Source organism: Callospermophilus lateralis, chromosome 12 (assembly GCF_048772815.1).
Source record: "Callospermophilus lateralis isolate mCalLat2 chromosome 12, mCalLat2.hap1, whole genome shotgun sequence".
Classification (NCBI taxonomy): Eukaryota; Metazoa; Chordata; class Mammalia; order Rodentia; family Sciuridae; genus Callospermophilus; species Callospermophilus lateralis.
In genome coordinates, this window is record NC_135316.1 from 67,876,705 (window position 1) to 67,902,284 (window position 25,580).

General features: G+C 36.7%; 1 protein-coding gene across 5 annotated transcripts in view; it reads right to left on the reverse strand.

The window, feature by feature from the left end:
* The window catches only part of Enox1 (ecto-NOX disulfide-thiol exchanger 1), a 533,584-nt gene that overhangs the window by 237,470 nt on the left and 270,534 nt on the right, over positions 1-25,580 (reverse strand). Inside the window, exon 6 of one of the 5 annotated variants that reach the window (XM_076872044.1) lies at positions 15,205-15,316. The exons of the other annotated variants lie outside the window; for them this stretch is intronic. The gene's annotated coding sequence lies outside the window, so the exon portion shown is untranslated. The remainder of the gene's footprint in view (positions 1-15,204; positions 15,317-25,580) is intronic. 5 annotated transcript variants of the gene reach the window in all.

The following is a 25,580-nucleotide window of genomic DNA, read 5'->3' on the forward strand; positions in this document are numbered from 1 at the left end:
ACTGTTATAACAAAATGCCCCATCTAGTGTCAAAACAGGGAACATGGTCCAGGAGTGCAGAGCGAGGAATGGCGCTTAGAAGGATGGCGGCTTTGGGGCTCAGAATGGTGGCTGGTGTAAATGCAGCCCACTGGTCTTTGCTATACCCCACTGACCCTACTTGGATAAGTGGAGCATGTTTTAAAAGACTGTGTTTTACAACTTTTATGTGTGACGTACTATACCAGCACAGCAGGACTTTTTTTTTTTTTCAAGGTTGTATCACATAATCTTTCTTATCATTTTTGTTGATATCTGTCACCATGAACACAATCGAACCTCCTGGAGAGGGGCATGGCTGTCAGAGGGCAGCAACTTCCTTAGAAGAGATTCTGGGTGACCCAGGCACCATAGCCATGGAGCATTTCACTGAGCCTCTGGGAGTTGAGCAGGGTTTTAATCACGTCACTCTCTCTTTCTCATCACCTTTTTCTCAAATGCGCTCACAAGGGCAATGTCTCTGGTTTAACACTGACCACACACTCAGAGAACTTTCCAGGTTTTATGTCATCCTGGCCCTCTTCTCACTCACTGCAGTCCCAGAAGTGAAGGGACCAAGGGGGAAACAGATGTAAATACTGGGACAACACAGGTATCACTGAAGCAAATGATCATCTTCCTCCTTCAGCATTTGTCCTATGCTTTTTTTTTTTTCTTTTCATTAACTGCCAGGGCAATTTAATTAAAAATTTTTATATTGCCATATAAAAATCACCTCATTTTGGAACCTGCCTTCCTCTCGAAGGCAGGCCAGCTCAGTGGAATATTTGTGGAGTGTCTACTGTGTGCCAGACACTGTCTTAATGATGTCTGGGCTGAAAGAACAAAATGAGCCCCAACTCAGAAGCTCTCTATCATGCTGCCAGCCTTGCTCAGAGCCGTGTGGCCTAGATTACCTGAAGCATGCGCTGCTTGTGACTGGAGATCTCAGTGGCTAGGGATCTTCTGTTTTCTGTCCTTCCACTTGAGTCTCCTGTTGGTTAAACCCCTCCCCACAGCTCCTTATCTTTGAGAATGCTTCAAGACTATGGGGTTCTAACAACTCACCTGCTTGCTAACCTGCATTGATCTTCTTTAACTGGCTGCCTCTGTGACCTCCATTACTAGTCCTTCTTCTAGGCATTCACAGAACTCTACTATCTACTAGTACCATCCAATGTCACTATAGGTTTTGCAGGCCAGTGTCATCTGCCTTTACTATGACTCCACATCCCTAGGTCAGCTTGGTTCTCATATATCCCAAAGTTCCCTTAACTCCCACATCCTGCAGTCCCATGTTCCTGCTCCACAATCTTCAAGCCCTCAGGTAGAGTGATGGTCTCCTCTCACTTCTCCTGGTCAAACCCCAATCTCAATTCAGGTCTGGCAGCTGAGATAATCATGAGTACAACTATTATATAACACAAGGAAAATGTTGAGAGATACAATTGGATACTATAAGCTTCTTCAGGATAGAGAAACCATTCAGTTCTAACAAAGCTATGAGATTGTTTGGACCCCTCGATTTATATGCTATGGAGTTCTTGAGGCAGTAGAGCGTAGGAGTCTATCCCAGGGGTAGGAACCACAACAGGATGTACGTTCCCACCCACCCCAACCTCTCTTCATTCTCCTTCTGCTGGCAACCTCTAGACTTTTTGAGTTTGGCAGGATGTGAGAGACCCTTGTAGATAGCTAATCATTCATACATAAAAGCAGGAATCTGGTCTGGCATCCCTGGTGTGTGTATACATGTGCATAAAACAGAGAGATATATAGGTCCTTAAATGTGTTGCATCAAAGCTGCCATCACAACTCTAAGAATGTAAGGCTGTTAGTGAAGGGTGTAAGCATAGATGTTTAGAATATTTATTTGTTTATTTATTTATTTATTTATTTATTTATTTTAGTAGTGGGAGCTATTAGAGATGTATGGAACACGAAGATCGATCAAGGATCTATGATTTTTCAAAGTACTATATTAAAATATGGGTGTGTAACAGTCATACAAAATCTTAAAGCACCTCTCTAAAATAGTCATAGCAATCAATCAATGTTTTTAATTAAGCTGAAATCCATACACAGATGTAGAAATGCTTAGTCCCAGCTGTGGTTCCTGACAGTCATCCTCAGAGATAAATTTCCACAATAGGTGTTTCAATTAAGACAGTAATATTTGTCAAAAGGTAAACCATAAACACATAGCCCCTTGAAACACTATTGAACAAGTGTAATTTATGCTGTAGTTGGTGCACCGCATTTTAGTACTGCTTTGATTTTATCAGCATTTGTCAATTAATCAACGTGAACCTTGTAAAACATGTTCTCTTATTAGTGAGAACAGGCAATTGCTTGCAGACTTTGAAGGAAAGGTCATTTAATAAGTTGCTAATTGTTCAAAGATAGATTTAAATTTTTAAAAAAAGGTATACTCATTATTACTGTACCTAAACAGGATACTGTATATGCTTAACCTTGCCAATTTAAATATGGTCAATGGTTTCTTTTTTTTCTTTTTCACTAAACAGCAGAGAAAGATTAAGACATAAATTAATCTAACTTTGGGGTTTTAAATTTTATTTAAAGAGCCTCTTATTGTCATTTTTGCCAGTTTAGAGTTATAAGCCTCAAGGCTATGATTATAAACTTATGAACTATATTTCATTGGCAAAAAGTGAGGAGAAAAAGAGAAACAAACAAGAAATGGAGCAGCACAAAAGGACTATGCAGTGACAATATTCTATTTTTTGTATTTGCCTCAATTCATTCTTCATTTCTCTAGATGACATGTCAACTCCCCACTTCTCACTGCTAGTTCATTTTCAGGTCAGTGAGTGAGAAAGAAGCTGCTGCGTCAAGGCCCCTCTTTGGGTAATCAGTGCATCAGCGCACTTGTCAACTCTCCTGGCAATCAAGAAAGCATCTGAACTCAAGAGTCACATCAACACCAGTAAGCATTCTGCAGCCAACTAAGGTATGCAACTGGGTTTAAGATGTGCAACATACCTTGGAGAACAATTTCTACAGTGGTGTCTGCAGGGCTGAATCGAGAAATCCGTACCATCTTACAAGACTCACAGGAACTTAGGATGAGATGGCTTGTCCTAAGGCATTTGTTACAGTAGGAATTTTGCAAAGAGTTTACAGAGACAGTTTGTTGAATGGTGACGAGTCTTACCGGATCCCGACTCAACAAACTGCTTTGCTGCAGAGCCCCTTTTATAAGAGTTAGGAGGCCCAGGTTGCTCTCTGCCTGCTCAAACTGGCTCATCTCTCCATCCCATTCCATTCTGTTCTCAGTTCCAAATAAGTCACTATTTCAGGCACATTTCCCTAAGCAGATGCAAACACCCTTTTCCAGTGCCAGACTCCCTTGGGCAAATTAGGTTTCTTGGAAAAGGGTCAAGGAGCAATCAGACACCTACTAGAAACAAGCCTGTAGTTTCAGGTGATGTTGTCATTCATGTAGACTACAACAACTCAAATTTTAGACACTGGTTGGGAAATAATGCTGAATATGATAGGGGTAGGTATGGGGAGCAAAATCCTGATATCAGCAGCCAAAGTTTCCTTTTATTGTCATAATACATGGACTTATTTTTTTATGGGAACTAAACCTGATGGTAATAAGAGAATGGAAAATTTCCTTTTTAATATTTCTAATTCAAAACTGCCAAACAAATTTTAATTTCTTAGTACAATTATCATAAAAGAACTTTTTATATACATATATAAGGAGAAAACCATCCTACCTAACAAACATGAAGTGTTTCTGAAATAGATACTTCCTTATATTTCTGTTGTTGTTGTTGAATCAATCATAAGGAGAAAGTCTATTTTATGTTCTTTTAATATTTGCCTGTATTAACCTCAGCCTTGTTAGCTTTCTTCCACATATTCAGATTCTCTCCAAAACAGAAGTGACGAGTGGTAAATGCAAATGGGGGAAGGAAAGCTGCTTGGTAATACCAAGCTGCAGGTAATACCTGCTTCCCAGTAGGAGTTGTTTCTATCTAAAACATATATACCATGTTAAGAAGCCAGAGGGAAAAATGAATGGATGTGGATGGCAGGTTTTCATTTGTTTTTCTGACATCTAAGAATACTGTATATAAATTCGTGTGTTTCAATTCAAACACTTCCGTTATCTTGGAGGTCTTAATCATTTGTAATAGCAGTTTCTGAAGTGTTCAAAGTGTGTGCTTAAGGAGTATTATTGGCATTCAACATAGTCATAGTACATTAAGCAGATTTACAGCCTCAAATGTGGTTATCCTTGATCATCTTCATTTAAAACTAAGTTTAGGCTGATGGGGTAGCTTAGCATTCTCCTAGTGTTTCAGCCTGTTAGTTTTGCTTTACCAGAACATCTGGCTCTGCTGGGCTCCCTCACACTGTTCCAAATGAACCTACAATTCACAAGATGAAGTGGGGGCAGAGGAGGACGGCAAGGAAAATTCAAGTAAGAAGTGTAGAAGGGCAGCCTTTTAAAAAATATGCCTGGGGCTTCTGGGGTTGTTACCCATGGTCCCCAAGAGTTAGGGGGGCACATCATGTCATTTGGGTCCACATGGGGAGGTGCCAGAGTTGGTCAGGAGGCAGAGAGAGTAGGGGGAAAATGTGGACAAATGCCTTCACTGTGGTTTCCCTGGGAAAGAATGGGTGACGCAGGTAACCAGGCTTAGGATTGGCTAGTTGGAATGATTTCAGCAGGTCCTGAGGTACAGAGTGGTTCCTAGTTATTCAGTACCTGGCTTTGGTGACCTAGGTCAAGAAGATAGTGCTCCAGACCACAGGGGGCTAACACAAAGAGGCATGTGGGATACCACCAGGATTGGCTGGTTTGAACATGTATGGCCAGCTCAAAGGCAAGATGTTTGCCATCCCCAGCAAATCGGTAGACCTGGAAGGGACAGTCCCTCTTCAAGCCCAAGTCTGCAAGCCCTCCACATGTTAAAACATCATAGAATAGAGAAAAAAATTTAAATATAATTCCACAGGTAAAGAGTTTCTCAAACTTACAGTTCATAGAAAACACCTGGGTATGTGCTAGATATAGATTCTGAATCAGCAGATTGGGTGGAGGCTGAGACGGCGTTTCTAATAAACTTCTAGGAGATGTTGGGACTACACTCTTGAATAGTCAGTGATAAAACTGTTGCCAGGAGTCTTCTCTCTGGGCCAACTTGTACCACAAAAGGAGCTAACATTTATTAAACTCTGCTGAGAGGCACTGAGGATACATACTTGAGCTTGTTTTCTCCAGATAACAACTTTTTTTCATAAGAAAATTTATCCCAATTTCATAGATATGGGATTGGAGATTCAAGGCAGTTAAGTGACCTGCCAAGGTCACTTAGCTATAAGTTAGAAGATACAAATGTATCTGGCCTAAATACCCATTTTCCCCATTGCAACTTAAGTGCAGATGGCACTACTTTGATGGAAAATAAAAACCATCTATTGGTAAAAAATTCATAAAATAATAATAAGTTCAGAGACATGAATAGTGGCCCATTTATAATCTGGGAAACAAGAGAAATTCAAAACAGTATTCATTATCTCAGGATCAAAAATAGATAGTGGGGATTAAATAACTGATAAGTTTACCACAGACATTCCCAAAACACTTGCAATGGGATTCCCTATTAAATGCATGTTTTATATTTTAAAAGTGATACAAGTATGCAGTAAAATATATACAATAAAAAGTTAGACTTCCTCCTAAACAGTCCTAGTCTGAGTTCTGCTCAGTAAGCCTTCTAGGACCATTCTGTGCAAATAAGAATATTTTTCATGCAAATTAATTCATTCAGGCATTCCAAGGAGCTGAGGGTGGGGGAGGGGAGCAGTAAACAAAACAGAGTCCCTTATGTATCTTACATTCCAGTACGGCAATTATGTATGTATCCAATGAGGACAAGTAGTGAGGGAGAGGAGTGGATGTTTGCAATGATAAATACAGCTGTTAAGGAAGTCCTCTTGAAAAGGTGATATTTCAGTCAAGGCATGGAGGAGGACTTCCTATTCTACACCTCCTTTTTCCTTTAGAAATACATCAGTAATTACAGATCCACCTTATTCTTTTTAAAGGCTCTAGAGTACTATACTGTTCGTATGTACACAATAGTGCTGGGCATTTTGTTATTTCCATAATAGATATTGGAGATTAATCCTGTCATAATTTGTTAGATGGTCATTTGAGTGGTTATAAAGAGATTTGGGTTTTGCAATATAAATCCTGATTAAATAGAAAGGGCCCTAATGAGGTGTAAGAAGGTATAGATCCAAGTCCTATCTGTGCTGCTCTCTACCTAGGTGGCCTTACCATAGCATTGAGAATTTGTGGACTCCCCTTCTTTGTATTAGTGCTCTACCCTCATGAGAAGTTTCTCTCTTCCTTTCACCTCTTCAGTGATACTACTGTCATGAGGCCTATGGTGCTGTGTAGGGGCTTCTCCACCTGCAGGCCTAGGTGTCATCTTGCTTGCAACATTTTACCTGTGCTGCTGACACAGTTAAATACAAATGTTAACTGTCAAGCTGACAAGCTTTCCATATTCCCCTTGAAGGAAGCATAAGCAGAAATTTCAGGGAACAGTTTACCCTCTGGGCACTGTGCCTGATCTCTCTCACACAGAAAACACAGGGGCTTCCTTAAAATAAAAACAAAATCTTTACTTTTCAGTTATATTTATTTATGCAGATGCAGATGTTTAGTGCTGGACCATATGACTGAACAGATTTTAATTTAATGGAAGATTAGATTATTCATTTAATTAATGTCTGAGGTAGTCCCTGGAATATGTCAGCACTCTGCCAGGCACTATGAGAGGAAGAAATATCAGTGAATTGTTGTTCCTGCCCTTGTCACCATTTTGGATCTTCACAAAGACAGGACACATGAAAAAACACCATCATTCATACCAGTGTGTGGTAAGTAGTACCAGAGGCATTACAATAAGAACTCAAGGAAAGGGGAGGATTCTAGTATTTGGAGGCCATCAATGAAACCTAAACAGGTAACCTGTCCAAGGGATGAGGTAATACAGGGGACTTTGGATGAATGTGTGAGTGAGTGTGTTTGGGAATGTGTGTGCATGGAAGGTGAGCAATAATCATATGTGAAAAGGCCCAGAGAGGGAAAATACAGACTTCATAAAGGGAACACTGAGTTGCCTTTATGGCTTCAGTACAGAACGAGGGGAGTGAATGTAGATGACAGGAAATGGTTGGAGTAAGAGGGTCCTGAGTCCCCTACTTCGTTACTATAACTAGAGTAAATAAGAGAGTTCTGAAAGATATCAAGGGAAAAAAAATCACCTTCTTCCTCCTTTTTTGCTTTTTTTAGGGGTATGAAAAGTTGTGTACTTTGGAAATAGGATTTTTCCATTTGTGATTGTAGTAATTTTTTGAAGGCAACCTAATATTTATCAATGTACCATTTGCCAATAGTTTAAAAAGGTAAATGGTATGATAAGGCCTGTAACCAAAACCAATAATCTCTTCTCTACTACCCTTCCTGCTCCTCAGAGAAAGGCATTTCATGTTTTGTTTTTGTTTAATCATGAAAAACACTTACATGCTGGGCGAGCAACATCTTACACAAGTAAGACTTTTGCTCCCACCAATTGTTCTCAGTTTGGTTAATTCACAGTCTTGCCCCATGTGCTGCAGGAAGATGTTAGGCCTAGTTCTTTAACCCACCCTAACTTCAAAGAGGCTGAACCCCACAATGGAGGAAACTACTCTTAACTTTTGGTTCTGATATTCGCTACCTGAGATTTAAATACCACGTGCATATTATTTCTTCAATTATAATTTTTAGGGATTTCCTCATATGTTATTATCATGCAAAATGAGAAGAAACTAGCACTCATACCATCATCACCTCCCAATAAACTTTCCTCCCCCGTTTTTCTTGGTTTAAAAACCATTTGGGGATTAAATCAATATTCTATGTTTACATTATTTTGACCATGTAATCTTATTCACTACTGAGGCAAGTAATGTAAGTGTACACTTTTAATCTTATTCAACAATTTGTTTTTCCTTTTACTGTCTTTTATCCTATTCTCTCTTTTTTTTTTTAACCTCTTTTACTAATTGTTTCTGAATGATTCAAAGGAACTACAAAACCCCCATTAAAATCACTATTTTTTTTTAAATTAATTTTTATTGTAGGTTGTTCAAAACATTACATAGTTCTTTATATATCATATTTCACACTTTGATTCAAGTGGGATATGAGCTCCCATTTTTACCCCATATACAGATTGCAGAATCACTTCAGTTGCACAACCATTGATTTACATATTGCCATTCTGGAGTCTGTTGTATTCTGCTGCCTTTCCTATCCTCTACTATCCCCCCTCCCCCCTCCCCTCCCCTCTTCTCTCTCTACCCCCTCTACTGTAATTCATTTCTCCCCCTTATATTTTCCCTCCTTTCCCCTCACTTCCTCTTGTATGTAATTTTGTATACCCCTGAGGGTCTCCTTCCATTTACATGCAATTTCCCTTCTCTCTCCCTTTCCCTCCCACCTCTCATCCCTGTTTAATGTTAATCTTCTTCTCATGCTCTTCTTCCCTACTCTGTTCTTAGTTACTCTCCTTATATCAAAGAAGACATTTGGCATTTGTTTTTAAGGGATTGGCTAGCTTCACTTAGCATAATCTGCTCTAATGCCATCCATTTCCCTCCAAATTCTATGATTTTGTCATTTCTTAATGCAGAGTAATACTCCATTGTGTATAAATGCCACATTTTTTTTATCCATTCGTCTATTGAAGGGCATCTAGGTTGGTTCCACAGTCTTGCTATTGTGAATTGTGCTGCTATGAACATGGATGTAGCAGTGTCCCTATAGTGTGCTCTTTTTAGGTCTTTAGGGAATAGACCGAGTAGTGGAATAGCTGGATCAAATGGTGGTTCCATTCCGAGCTTTCCAAGAAATCTCCATACTGCTTTCCAAATTGGCCGCACCAATTTGCAGTCCCACCAGCAATGTACAAGAGTACCCTTTTCCCCACATCCTCGCCAGCACTTGTTGTTGTTTGACTTCCTAATGGCTGCCAATCTTACTGGAGTGAGATGGTATCTTAGGGTGGTTTTGATTTGCATTTCTCTGACTGCTAGAGATGGTGAGCATTTTTTCATATACTTGTTGATTGATTGTATGTCCTCCTCTGAGAAGTGTCTGTTCAGGTCCTTGGCCCATTTGTTGATTGGGTTATTCGTTATATTTTTTTAACATGATCAACCCAACCAGTCAATCCATCTGATCCATTTGTTGCCCAGCCTTCCATCTAGTCTGTTCGTTCTGGTGGGTTTCCAGGCCAGCTGCCTATCTATTGCCTGGGCTCCTTTTAGAGAAAAGGTACATGGGTGATGCATTTGTTGAGACCTTGCATGTCTGAAAAATGTCTTCATATTCACAGGTGTTTGACAGCTAAGTTTGTAACTGGTATCTAAGAGGATGGCATTTTCTCCCAGATTTTCCAACTGTATTTCACTATCTTCTGGCTTCCAGTACTGAAACTACTGGTATCCTCAGTATTTTACATGTTACTTGTTTTCTTTCTTTGAAGGGTTTTGGGATCTTCTTTTTAATCCCATGGTTCTGAAATCTCATAATAAAGAACCAGAATGAGGGTTTCTCCTCATTCATCATTCTGGGCACTTTCTGGTTCCTTTAAATCTGAAAATTCCTGCTCTTCTCACTGAAACTTTTTCTCATGTTATTTTTTGATACTTGTCTCTCCATAGTTTTTTCCTTTCTGGAACTCTTTTGGTAAAATGCTAGTTGATCCACCATTGTTCTTACCTCCATCCCACCTCACCTTCATCTATGCCTGTTAATATGCTTTCTAGGAAGTTTACTTGACTTTATCTTCTATATTCTGAATGACTTTTTAAAAATATAAATTTGAAAACTTTTTATTTTTTTATGTTTTAAATGAAGCTAGATATTTCCAGTAGAGCTTCATATCGCCTCTTCAATATCTTATTTTCTTTCTGATTATTTCTTTTCTATAGAATGCTCTTTTTACTTCATGAATAAAATAGTTTTTCTCATCTTTCTGAAGATATAATAGGGTTTTTGAAGCCATTTTTGTACTTCATGCATTATCTATCTCTTCTCTGGGCCCTGCTGGCACCTCACCCTCTTGCTGCTGCCCTGCTTTGGCCTGTGTATTTTACATTGAGGACTATCCTCAAATAATTTTTGACCCTCACTATTCACTTACATTTAAGACCTTTATATACCTATGAATAGAAAATATAAATTTAAATACAGAAAATATAAAAATTCATTTATATTTAGGGACATTAAGTTCCATTTCCAACTTTGAAGGGTGCAGAGTATACTTATTGCCAGGTGGGCGTCCTTGTGTGGTAACTGGGGTGGGAATCCAGCCATTTCAGTGGGGATTCCAGATACCAGTGAGGTAATTTCTTTGGACCATTTAGTTTTTCCAAATAAGAATCTTCTAACTCCTGCCTAGAGCCATTCCTGGCTGTGGGTGCCCTGGGAACAGAGAAAAGAACAAGGCTAACTACTTCATGTACCATGTTCTACCATCAGTAGCTGCTCTGTAACTACCTGCAATCTATCCCGCCTTTTCCAGTCTCATTCCTCACACCTCTCTAATCCTCTAGTTCCTGTAGGATGAATCAGTTGGCTTCTCTCCAAGTACCTCATGATGTTGACCTCCTTCCATAAGTTTATCATTTTCATACCTGGTAAGCTGGTCTCCTGGAAGCTACTTGCAGTCAGCCACTGAAAAGTGGCACAGAAAACACTTATAGGCAATTAGGGAGAGCAATATGAAAGTGGAGAAGAAGGAGACCTTGGCACCTTGACAGAGAATTAAGGAAAATATTTGACTCTGGAGCAGTTTCTTCACCTTTCTGGATCCATTTTGTTTAACTACAAATTTAGAAGGTTTGTTGAAGTCTCTCCAACTATTCATGATAAAGAGTTCTGACATTAGATCATTTTGCCATTCTTGAAGCTCCGAAGTACATATGCAATTATGCAAACTTACTTGACTGCAGACACTTCTCCTCCCCCCACCCCTTTTAGGCAATGCTTGATAACATACTATGAAAAATCCTGTATTTGTTGATCTGCAACCTTCATTTTAACATGTTTTTGTGAGTTTTACAACTTTTGCTAAATGTTTTCATTAAGAAAGAAAGGGAAAACATAATATTTTAAAATTCTTATTTATTGATGCTTTCTCCCATAGCAGGATATAAATTTTAGAGTGGGAGAAAAATCTATCATGATTTAAATGAAGCTAGATATTTCCTGTAGAGCTTAATATCTCATCTCTGTAGCACCATCAATATCTAGGACAGCTGAACACCAAACCATTGGCTGAATGGTTGCATAGTTGATTTGATTTGGTCATGAACACAGTCAGATTGCTGGGACACATCTGGCAATTTTGGCAATCAATGAATGAAATGAATCAACCATGTAGTGATCAGACTGACTGCTCAGTGATCAATGTGACCAAAACAGAAAACAACTGTGGGATAATGTAATCCTTTGGTTGCAATGGTATCAGAATACAACTTATGTGGGCATTCATGTTGGAATACTGTTTAATGCTAGCATTATACATTAAACTGTAAGAACTACTTCTGTTAGTGAAATACTTTCACTTTTTATATCAATCTACTGAAATTATCTGAAATGAAGAAACTGTGCTACATGTTGCTAGGAATAAAAGAATGTTCAGCAGAAAAAAAAGATACAAAAATTCTACCATAAAAAGATCTAGGAATCAGATGTTAGCTATCAGTAACTTTCCATATAACCTCCAATAAGTCTTTGTTTTCTCACTGGTAAACAACAGTATCCTCAAAGATCTTGTAGTTTAGTTGATTACATATACAAATTTGGAATTTTTCTCGTAATGCCTACTAACATTAAAAAATGAATAAATATTTTGATGTTCTTTAATTCATTACATGCGATAAGGCCCACTCCTTTTCTTTAACTCAGGAACTCCATAAGAACCTGGTGCAGTGTTATCCTTTTCTAGATGTGTCTCTTTCCCCTCCACTCTACTAAGTTTTTAAAGTCTTCTAATTATGTGCATCTTTTCATTTAAAAAGTCTACCCTAAAAACACACTTTCCTTTTTTCTCAAATGGAAATTTGTCAAAAGTCAATTTTGTCTCATCCAAAAAACTGTGTGTTGGCATCAGAGGGACCAGCACTGAGGGATGCCCAACTACATGGGACTTTCATGTTAAAATGGGGACAGACCAAGTTGGTGGGTCACCTTGGGTGACAGCCTGCGAGAAGACAAGAGTTGAAATGTCACTCCTCTTATTAGAAGTACTCTTCTTTCATTGCTAAACAGCTGTAGAAAGCAATCAAACACCAGATGGATGATGTATTTATTGACCTTTAAGTTTCCTTTATACCAGTGGATTTCAGTTCTGGCTGCTTAGTAGAATCATCTGGTTAGCTTTTTAAAAATTATACTACTCCCTGATTCAGTAGATCTGAAGGTAAGTCCCTGTCAATGGCATAAATGTTTAAAGTACCCTAGATGAATCTCATGTAAGCCTCTGAAACAATGTTTTACACACACTGATATTCAAAAGATAGGTCTAGTTAAGAACTATTCACGACAAAAAGAAATCTACTTACAACTTCTTGCCTTTTAAATACTGCACGCAAGTTTCTACTTCACATATAAAAGAAATTAGAATCCACAAACTGACTTTATTAAGTTATATTTATTCACATAGAGTTTGTGCTATGTAATTTTCTCCCCTGTTGTGTCTGCATCCTGAGCACCAATCATCACATCTATTGATATCATTTTTTAAATAAGAAACCATAAGGCTGAAGATTCAGCTCAGTGGTACAGTACTTGCTTAGCATGTATGAGGCTCTGGATTCAATTCCTAGCACCATGGGAAGTTAAAAAAAAAAAAGAAGAAGAAAGAAAGAAAGAAAGAAGGGAAAGAAAAAAAGAAAGGAAAAAATGTTTAGGCCACAATGGCACCAAAAGATTTAATATTCAACATCTCTAACTTCAAGGAACTATCTTAAAATATATGAAATGGGTCTAAATGACTGAGGTGAATGTACTGAGTAGGTAGGATTTCAAGAGGGCCAGGAGAACTGTGTTCTAATTAGAGGGCCAGACAGGGCATTCCAAATAGGAAGAATAGCATTGGGAGCAGGTAAGAAGCAATTAGACTACCAAATTTAAATATTGCATATCTAAATAATAAAGTTCATATCGGAGGAAAGCAGACCATATATAAGCTGTATATGAAGCCAACTGATGAAGAAGGAAAATATTTAGCCCAATCACCTTTTTGGTGATAACCACTTAAAATATTGCAAAGAAGAATTAGGCAGCCAATGATGCATAGTTCAGCATAAGCAAAATGACAAATTTGGTCTTTAACACAGAGAATGAGTCACTCAACAAGGACAACATAGCCCCGTCCCTTTCATGCTGGTCTCAAGGAGGGGACTTGATCACCCAGACCCAGAGGCAGATGCTATACAGAACCCTGCCAAATCCCTGAGGCTTCCACTTTATCTGAGCCATGAGGATTCAATGTTTAAAGAACAGATTTAGAACAGAAATCATGCAAGAGATTCGTGCTATCTTAAATGTCACGTTATATGATTAATCAATCACTGATTTTTAAATTACTTTTATAATGTAATGGCCTTTCCTTTAGATTTTAGAATTAAAGTACCTCTGCTCCATTTGTCTTTGCCTCTTAAAATAGGCACATTTTTCATATTTTTTCCAATATATGGTCTCTGTGCAAGATATTAACTAATGCCAATAAATAATCTTGGTATGTGTCTACTCAGGAAGTCGGCTGACAAAATTAACATTTAGAAGTAGGCACCACTGGTTATTTCACACATTATTAACTTATATTACAATTCAAATAAGCTTACAGCTGGCAAAAAAAAAATCTCTTCTGTAAAGTGATCTCAAACATAATAGGCTTAATCAGAGATAAATTAAATTAGGCAGCCATGCTCACTATAGCATATTAATTCTGCGTAGTTATTAAATACATTTTCTCTTATCAGTGGTGTGAACAACATTTTAGGTAAACAAATTCTTTAAGAAGCTAGCAAATAAAGTTTGTTTGAGATGCTGTGTGCCTGACATTTTCCCATGCCTTCCTAAAAATGATAAATAATCTTTTCTGCTAATAGTGGCACTAGTTTAAGTCCCCATAAATGAGTCAACTTCACTCCCAGGCAATTAAGCAAAAGAACAGCAGACAAAACTGCCATGTGTGGTGCTGGATTCTTCCAAAGGGAACTTTTTCTATGGCAATTTTAAAAAAAAGGCCTTAGCAAGTGATATCTGGAGTAAGGTTATCCAGAATAAAAGACAGTGAATATTCATTAAGTTAAAAAATTGATGCGACTCTTTCTCTTTTTTGGTTGACCTATGTTGCCTTGGAATATTCAAAGAAGGAAAATCTTATGGCTGATAGCTATTTTATAAACAAGCTCATAACACTGGCTCTTTCTTTCCTTAAATGGCAGTAGTCTAAACCAGCAAGCTAGCACATATTCCATTGGCTGTGAAAAATTCTTTCGTAAAGAAAAGTTAAAAGATATGTCTCAGATTTTACACACCACACCCTACATGCTCGTGTTACCCGCCTGATGCACTTTTGCAATATTATCTTATGGTATTATTAATCAACCAGGCCCTTTCATTTCTATATCCAGAAGTAATTCACAACAGAAGGCATGACCCCCAGCCCCTGCAAGTCTGAGAAACATGTTTGACATTCTTTGTGCTTTGCACATTTAAGACGCAATGTAAGGTGACAAGAACATTAAGCTGCCCAGTGAGCAAAATGTGAAACTAATCACTATCTGTTCCTAGCTGTGGGTACAGTAATTGGCAAATTAAAATGCCTGAGAATGGCTGGGCCACCTGAATCAGAAAGCATCACCTTGGAATGGTTAATGAAGATAAATGTATGCAACTAGCTTTACTGACAACTCCCTCAAATACCAGCAGACTGAAAAAAGGCAACCTCACAGTACCTTCTTTCTTACACACCATGTAAAATTTTTGTTACTATAAGGAAAAAAAACTTAATCAGGTTCCATATGTCATACATGCATACTGGCTGAATTCAGACTTTTACTTACTTTTGAAAAGTCAATGCTTTTCTTTTAAATCTGGCCAACTGAGATCGGTTTCCTTATTAGTTATTGAATTTGTTGCTTTGTGACAGCCGGATTCAAATAAATGTAAAGGTTACTGAAAAGAAAATAACTTCATCTTAATAAACTTGCTACCATTCTTCACTCATTCATGCATCCATTCGTCCATTTATTTGACACTTACTGAGTATCAAGCCAGGCACAGTGCTTGAAACTTGGTATCTCCCTAAGCAGAGGGTGAGCCCTGATCCCCATGCAGGCAACTTGGGATGATGCTGCACTATTGTGGAGATTTCAAGACTTAAAGATGTGTCCCCCCCACCACCCCCATAGCCTTTCAAGAGAAGACACTTGAGTTGAACTTTAAGATGATTTCTGAAGAGATTTTTGAGGGTGAATGTGTTTGAGAATAACATTCCAAGCTGAAAGGATGGGACATGCAAAATAAACAAGAAGGTCATGGTCTGCTTAGAAGCAAAGAGATTGCCTTTAGAATATATGAAGGAAATAAGTACAGGAGCAACAGGCCAACAGACAGTGAAGATGAAAGCTGGGCCAGGCTGAGAACAGGAAGGCCCTGCAAGGCATGTCAAGGAATCTGTGTTTAATCCTGAGGGCAGTATTTTTCCGAACACATGCTGGAGAAACCTGAGGTTCTGGGAAGAGGAGGGCTAAGGGCAAGAGGAGGTGGGGCAGCGGGGACTCAGGCGCTAAGCCCTTACTTCAACCACATTAGTTTTGCTAAAATTTGTTGTGTATGTTGGGCCATCCTCTTATTATCACTGTTTGGATTACTTTTTACTTTGGGACAATTTTAGGTACACAGAAAAGTTACAAAGATAAAAAACAGAGAATTCCTAGACACCCGTCTCCCAACTGCCCATTTGTGAACATCTTACGTTACCATGGCTCGCCTGTCACAACCAAGAAAACAACACTGGTGCGTGACCGTTAACTAAACTCCAGATCTTCTTTGGATTCCACTAGTTTTTCCACTAATATCCTTTCTCTGTTCCAGGATCCAATCCAGGATACCCCATTGCATGAGTCATTGTGTCTCTTTAGGTCTGTGACAGTTCCTCAGTCTTCCTTTGCTTCTCATGACACTGCGTCTTAAGGAGTATTTTGTCACATATTTTACAGAATGTTCCTCTCTTTGGGGCTGTAGATGCTTTCCTCATGACTGGCTATGTTTATTGGGAAGAATATCACAGAGGCAGGGTATGCTTTTAATCATGCCACACGAGGGGTGAGCAAATGATACCAACATGAATTATTGCTGGTGACATAAACCTTGGCAAACAGGTTAAGGTAGAGTTTAACAGGTTTCTCCAGTGAAATGTTACTCTTTTTCCTCTTTTGAAGCCAGTCAATAATACAGCCCACATTTACAAGAGAGTCAGCTTCATTTTGTAGAGAAGAATTCTGCCTTTACTATTTGGAAGTCTTCTAAAAGAGGATTTGTTCCTTCTAGTCCATTTATTTATTTGTTTGATCATTTATTTATACCAGGATGAATTCAGGTATATCTTTTCCTTTGAGTTGTAATCAAATACCCTGTTATAACTTTTTAAGGTTAATTCCTGTATCCTTTTGACATGCCTGCAATCTTTTTAAGTGCTTTAATTTTTTTTAAGGACATATCAGGTACTCCTGGTTTGTCTTATATTTTGACTGCCCCAGTCATTGAACCAGCCATTTCTTCAAAGATCTCTAGTTCTTATTATTGAGGATGATATTAAGAAATCAAGATCTGGGTGCTGAGTGTTCTTGATCCTACTGAGTTATCACTGCTCTCAGACCTGCTCACCAAAAAGAGCTAAGAAATGTAATAAAAATTAGAACCACTGGAAAATTTAAATTTTAAATTTTATGTACAATGTTTTTTAAAAAAACAAAATCCAATAATAGATATGTAAGATTTTTATACTATAAGCTTCAAAATATTAATGATATATATTAAAGAAGTCTCATAGCAAAAGAGAGAGAGTTTATGCATATGGATTGGAGCTCAATATTAAGATACAGATCCTCCCTAAACTGAGCTCGACTATCAATATATTCCCAGTTATAATCACACCCAGCTGATTTTTTTAGAAATGGAGAAGCTAATTATAAAATGTAAATAAGTTTCATGGGAACTAGAATATCTAAACTAATTTTGTAAAGAACAACTAAGATGGAGAGCTTAAACCATCTGACTTGAAGACTTACTATAAAGCTACAGTAATTTTACAGCATGATACTGACATGAAGAGCTGGAGAATCAATGGAGCAGAGTAGAGCCCAGAAATAGATGCACACTTATGTAGTCCTTTCATTTTTGAGAATAGCTATGAGGCATTTCATGGAAAGGAAAGTCTCTTCAACAAATAGTGCTGGAAAAATTAAAAGCCCATACAAAAAATAATTAACCCTACTCTGACCTCACATGATAAATAAAAATTAATTCAATATGGATCATAAATCTAAACATAAAAGCTAAAACTATAAAGCTTAAGCAAGAGAACTTTCCTCTTTCTTTCTTTCCTTTTTTTTTTTTTTTTTTTTTTTTTTTACTTAGCAGTAGTTACTTTATTTTTGGACAACACAGAGGAAAAAATTGTGAAAAAAACCCTGATAAATTAGATCTCAAAATTTAAAACTTATGCTTATCAGAGAATAATATACCAACCACATATGCTTGAAAAACATATCTGATAAAACACTGGTGATATATGTAAAGGACTCCTATACTTTAGCAATAAAAATATGAATAACTAAATATATAAATGAGAAAATGATTTTAATAGTCATTTTATGAAGGAAGACATATGAATGACAATAAGAACATGAAAATAATTCCAACACCTTGTTCAAGGGAAATGAATTTTAAATCATGATAAAACAACAGTACAAACCCACCAGAATGGTTATAAAGAAAAGGACCGACCATAACAAATGCTGTTGAGAATGTGGAGCAAATAAAACTATCATAAATTGTTGGTGGGAATGTGAACAATTACACTGGAAAATTTTTGACAATTGCTTCTGAAACTTATATACCTATCTAGGATCACAATTCTGCTTTTAGATGTTGACCTAACAAACAAAAGCCTATGTTCACAAAAAGACTTGTGCAACAATGTTCACAGTTCATTTTTGCTAGTCAAAGCATGGAGACAATTCATGTATATCATTAGAAGAATAGATAATAAACAAACTGTAATAAAATGGAAAATTACTCAGCAACAAATAGAAAAGAGCTAAAAATAACTTAAGAAGCAATTAGCCCATAAAACCCTTTTTGCTTTGTGAAAGACTGACACAAAAGATCTTGTAACATGTGATTCTATTTATATGAAGTTCTAGAGCAAGAACCGATTTACTCTGGGGGTCGGGGATAGGGATTTACTGGGACCCTTCCATAAAAGTTCATGAGGCAACTTTCCAGAGTGCTATAGATATGGGTGGCACAGGTGTACACAATTATCAGACTCCAGATAATTCACATGTAAGAACTGTATATTGTATCATATGTAAATTTTACCTCAAAAGAAAAAAGAATCATACATAAAATATTGAATGCTAATATGATACACATGCCAAAGAATTTAGGAGGAAATGTAATAATATTTACAACTTACTTTAAAATGTGTCCAAAAATAAGATGAATTCATGGATGGACAGAAAGATGCATTATTAAGTAAAAAAAGAAATATGCACCATGGTAAATAAAAGTGTTCACTGTAGATTTGTGATTCAATTTTTCTGCATGGTAAAACATTTTCTTCATATAGTATGGAAAAGAAAAAAGTCCTTAAAATCTGAGCATTTTATTATTTTTTTTAAAAGGGAAAAAAATTAAAGAAAAAAAGGTGAAAGCTGTGGCAGCTTCATAAATTCCTAGCCATGATTTTTAAAGAGACTAAATTTCCTCATTTATAAAATAAAATAATAAATAATGTCTATTCTTTGGAATCATTAAAGGATTATACTTGTTCGTATGTGTAAAGAGAAGTTCCTGGTATAAATAAGAATTAAGTAGATGTTTTAGCTACTATTTTTAGTAAACAGAGTGAGTGCCTGTGGCTGTAAACCCTCAAAAACAAAGCAATGTTTACATATTTTGTAAAAATAAAATAGTCCTGTTATAAAATCAAAATTTTTTTCTGCATTTGAATGTCATTTATTAAGATCTCTAAGTGAATGAACTAGTAGAAAGGAAATATTACATTTTTAAAAACTCATAAAGCATATTTTTAGAAACGGTATTTCCTTGACTTTCATTCCAGGAAAATGCTAACACACGGCATGAAGCATGCAGGGCCCAGAAAAGAAAGCCTGCCAGATGCGGCAGCAATAAATAGAGCTGGGCCTTGGAGACAACACATGAAAGGAGAATGTGGAGCATTATGTCTCTAACACCCTTCCCATCTGGTACTTTGCCCATTGAGGTTAGGGGATTTGGGGACATTCACCTTTGTAGACCACCTTTAATTTTATCTTCTTACTTATTTGTTCAAAGATAATTTAAATCATAGCCTACTATGAGCTAAGTTCTCTACATGTCTCCCAGGACCTCAGCAAAGCGACATTAAGGAAATTTTAGGGGAAAAAATGTTCCAAGTACAGTATAATGAAAGGTTAATACTATTTACATCCTGCCACCTCCTACTGCAATATTTATTTCAAAAATATAATTTTAGCATTTTAAGTCAGTAGATTAAGCAACAGAATATTTTCACAAATGATAGAAATTCTCAGGGAAAAAAGAGCAGGATTTCTTATGTGGATGGATTATGTCTCACTTTGCTAATGAGTATAAGTGAAAATAAGATTTTGTGAATTATATTATATATGGAACATGTAAGTGATACCGTTTTTATAAATAGATATTTTTTAATGTATGTAGAACTTACTTTCAGGTTGTTTCTGATGAAATAAATAAGCTCTAGAATCGAGAATCCTGAAAATTAATTGCTTCGTCCTATGACTGCTGTCCTTTGAGTTGTCTTTCTCTCTCTCACACACACACATACATACATGCACACACACATGTGAATTATAAGAAACTATGATTAATGGATTTTACCCAGAATTTTTAAACAATAAATAAAATTCTTCCAAATTAAAAAGTACATTCTGTTCCCTAAGCTCATCTTTCAATTTGGATGGGGGTGGGTAATACTACTCTCTGCTGAAATTTAGGGTGTCATTTCTAACAGTGATGACATTGTTCATTAAACAGTGGTATTGCATGTGAAAATTTTCAGATGAATGGAAATAGTCTCAGAATGTATATTTGTCAAATTTTCACTTATTATGTATTTAAGTGTCATATTTGGGGAGATCTAGAAAAAAATGTTGTTTTGTGAAAATATGTATTCCCTATGACTTTTATAAAAAGGAACTTCCTCTCTTACCTCCAGCCACACAAACTAACTTTGTGCTCACAATAGAAGCTAAAGATAAAATTAAAGAAATGCTGGCTGCATGCCAAATCCTGGGATACTAGGGAAGAGAAAGCTGGCTGGCAATTACTCCCTCCCCTTATCTCCCCCAGACTAGGGGTGCTGGTGTGTCTGCACTCTGTCACCTCTGAGTGGAAACATAAGCAGGTGAACCAGATGCCCTGCACATTAATGTCTTATTATTCTTCTCCTTGAGTGAAACCTTGCTGTTAAGAAGAAATAAAATGTTGCATGTAAATGAAAATAGTCACTTAGAAGTCATCTTCCATTGTTACAATGCCAATATACCTGTACTCTTAAAACATCTTTTCAATTTAAATAGTAATGGATTTGTCAAGGTAGTATTTTAGGAGACCTATGCTCAAATTAAGTTTACCTTCAGGTGAATTCACTGTTTTGTAAATGAATACAATTTGCTTAGACTTGTAAAAGGACTAACTTTTGTAGTTCTTCCTAGTGTGGATCTCCTTAGAGTCAAACTCTAAGGGAGCAATTAGGGATCATGAAGCAGGACAGGGAGGGTGTTTGTTGTTATCATGGTAGTTTCCATCAGCCCTGAGTCTACATTACTGTATGTAGTTGAGGCAGTACAACTGCCCGAGAAATGAAACATCATCTAATTCCAACAAGTATGCTCACCCTCATTCATCCAAATTAGGGAGGCTTCCCTTTAGTAATTCTGGCTCTTACACAAGCATCCTTGAGACTTTGTCATTAATTATTTATGTCTATGTCTCAAGTATTAAGAGCACACTTGAAATTGATGATTTTCCTAAGTTCCTAATACTTACCAGTTTTGTTTTCTGCCTAGACCTGATCATTTAATTTTGCCTTCTCAACAATTTTGAGCCTAATGCATTATCTTTAAATTTGGCATAGCTCTTTCTGTATAAAAGAATCCAAATTCATGCTTCAATTTATTCTAAATGAAGTTGCTGGTATTCTTCCCTGAATTAAGACCCACACTTTTCCGCTGTTCTCCATTCCATTTCAAATTTTAATGGGTTATTTTCTCAAACTTTATTTGAAAAATTTATAATCCAACAATATGACTTTCTAAGCTATTTCAGTAGTTTAATTATTACTTTAAAAATTTATGTGGTCCCTGAAATACAAAAAGGAAAAATATGTATAAAAATAACAGCAGGCCTAATCTCTCATTTCTCTGTGGCTTGACCGCGGCTGGCATCAAAACACAGCACTGTATTTCAGAACCAAGAGGACAGAATGGGCTTCCCTAGGAAAGGAGAGGAAGGCAGAGTCTGGTGGTAGTTTAAACAGAGTTCAATGTAACAACTGAGAGGCAGAAAGATGGACAGCACAAGCATTTGGTTTTCTAAAGTAAAATGAACCAGAAACAGAACTTAGAATTTATTAGAATAAGCTACTACATTTATCATATATTAGTAAACATATCAAATAAGAACCCAGGGCCATCAGCAAATCTATCATTATGATGGATACTGATAAGTATCATAAATTTACTGTTAAGAAAACAGCACTAATGATCTCATACTGGGAATATAGTACTAGCCTAGAACAAATTCTACTTAAAAACATATGGGAAGCTAAGACCAAAAAGCATTCCCCTGCTGATTCCACTCAGCCACACATGCCAAAGCAGCATGGTGACAGCCAGCAGAGCAGTGACAGGGAATGTGTGTCAGAATTTCTGACATAAACCCTATTTTCTGAGGACTTATACTGAGTAACAAAAGTCTACTGCAAACTAAACTTGGCACAAAGCTTAGAAGAATTCCATCAAATGTAACAAAAATAAGGATTGAGGGGGGAAGCCCTACAAACTTGATTTTAAAAAACCCAGGTCAATACTTATGAATTAATCTTTTTATGTACAAAATAACATTTGGACAGTGTAAGATCATTTATAGTCTAAAAATTTTCAACATTTCAAGAGAGTAAATAATTGAAAAAAAAAAAAAAGCGATAATTGGACCCAGGAAAGAATGAGTTCGTTCTAGAAATAATTGCTTTTACACTTGAATTTTGTAAGTTGTGTGTGTGTGTGTATGTGTGTGTGTGTGTGTGTCTGTCTGTCTGTCTGTTTCAATGGTGGCAACTGGCTCAGCCCACAAGTGTATACAAAAAAATATAACTGGCAAAAAATGTTTTAATTTCTTAGAGTGTCAAAACAACACATTTTGAAAGTAGTCTAAAATTTAAGAAATACAGCTTTTAAAATTTTAATGTAGAGAACACTTTAAAAAAATCTTAAATAAGCTGGAAACCCTAAATATGCTTTAATTTCAATCTCTTGGGAATTTATGTTCTTAGTTAACTCTAGCCTTCCAATTGTTTTTAGATCTCAGTTTTCAATCACAGGTGGTCTAAGTGTTCAAGTTCTATGTTCCAATAGATAAAATATGATTAATAAGAATTCTAAAACACCTCCAAGCCAAATGACCATGTAGCATCTACAAATATTTATTGCTGTAACATCTATTAATTTTATTATTTTGCCTACTCATTTTATCATTTGTCACATGCTAGGCAAAATGCTCCATAAAACAACTGTAAAAATCTATCAAAAGCTATTCTCTATTTGAGAATTTTTGAGCGCTCCTGTTTTGTGACAGTACAAGACACTAAAATTTTTTAACAGAAAATATATCTGAAATCTTTAACAAGGTACCAAACTTTTTAAGAATGATGTACATTTTCTGATATCATTATGAAACAAAGAGATGAAAGGAAATTTTCTCTTGATCTAAGGGAAGAGAAACTGCCTCTAAAAACAAGCTGACCTCTGAGACAAGAGGTGCAGAAGACTCCACAAATATACTTCAAAAAGTGTCACTCCTGTCCACCAGCTGAGCTTCAGAAGCACAAGGCTGGAAATAACCCCTTTTTCTTCTTTTACTCTCTCTCATTTGTCTTTGCTCTGTTTTCTTTGTCACTGTTCACTCTTCAGACACAATTATACTTGATTGAGATGGAACTGGTAAAGCCACATTAGAAACTACTCATAAAAAGTCAATAGAAAAGAAAAGATACATCTAACAGTAACAAAGAAACAAAGCAGAAACTTTTGTCCACCAGAAGGAAATAAAAGGTTTTGTGACAGAAAATAAAGAAGGGTATTTCCCAGGTGCCTATTCTATGTAGCTAGAAAACAGAAGTGCCATATAGTAAAATCATACATCTACTGCAAAAATGAGATGGGTGCAGACAGGTAATTATCCAGAACAAGCAAAAGACTGGTAAATACTCTGTTTTTAGAGGATGGCCATAGAGGAATTCACTTGTGAAAAACTATTGAACAATTAACTGTTTTGAAAGAAATGGATATTCATATATTAACAGAAATAATTCTAAAAACAATAGTGTTATTTAAAAAAACAAGTCACAGAGGGTATGAACAGATTCAGTGTGCTGCCATTTATGTAACTTAAAAAATATTATGTTATAGCTTAGAGATTAGGTGTACCCCAAAAGCTTATGTGTGAGATCGTGAAATTATTTGATTATGAGAGCTATAATCTAATCAGTGGATTAATCCACTGGTATGGATTACTGAAAAGTAACAATAGGCAGGTAGGGCGTGACTAGGGAGACAGTTCACTAGGGGTGTGCCTTTGGGGTTTGTGTTTTATCCCTGTGAGCACAGCTCTCTCTCTCTGCTTCATCATGGCCATATTCTGAGCTGCTTTCCTCTACTGTGCCCTTCCATCATGATGTCCTGTCCCCCCTGGGATGCAGGGCTGTGAGTTGGCTGACTCACGGACTGAACTACTGAAACCATGAGTCAAAATAAACTTTTCCTCCTCTAAGATGCTCCTGTCAGGACTTTTGGACACAGAGATGATATAGCTAATTAAACAGTGCATATGTGTGTGTATATGTATAGACACAGACACATCGATTCAACAATCATATATGAATATATATACACACATATATACATACACATATAATATTGAATTGTTATGACTGAATATGAGGTGTCCCACAAAAGCTCATGTGTGATAAACAGTTCAGAGTGAAATGACGGGGTTATGAGAATTTTTAATCTAATCAGTGCATTAATTGCCTAATAGAGATTAAGTAGATGAGAACTCTATGTAGGAAGGGTGTGGCTGAAGGAGGTGGGTCACTGAGAGCATGCCTTTGGGGTTTCTATTTTGTCCTTGGTAAGAGGAAACTCTCTCTCTCTACTTCCTAGTTCCACGTCCTGAGCTGTTTTCCTCTACCATACCCTTCTGTCATGATGTTCTGCCTCATTTCAGGCCCAGAGCAACGGAGTCAGCTATCTATGGACTGAGACCTCTGAAATCGTAAGCCCCCAAATAAACTTTCATTTCTCTAATTGTTCTTGTCAAATCATTTGATCACAGCAGGAAACAAACACTGACTAAAACAGGAATAATATACAACAATCTTATTGTGGTGATATTACCTTTGGGGAGAGAAGAGTGCAAAGAATAGTGATTTATTTTTTATATGTAAAAAACAGGGATATGCTGGAAATACAGTAGTGCCAACATTTTAAGATATGGGGGTAGACACATAGGCTTTATTCTTCTCTGTAGTCTTATACTACTTCATAATAAAAATGAATACTTTTTAAAAATTGTGTGTAAAAGAAAAAATTTGAAGAAATTCAGACAATTAGAAGGAACTATTCCTATAAGTCTATTTTTCTTATTTCTGAGCTAGGAATGTACAAGGCTGATTATTCTCTACATTCAGAAAGAGAAACAATGAAGAGTTGAAGTAAAGAAAAGCTGTCCTTGAGATGAGAAGTCAGTGGCAAATGGATGGTCATTTCTAAATGAAGTGTACTAGGTGAACATACTTGTATTGCATTCTCTCACTGTGGAAGAGTGTTTCACTTCATACACTATTCATGTGAGTTCCTCCTTTATTTCCTTTCAGGGCATGACTATG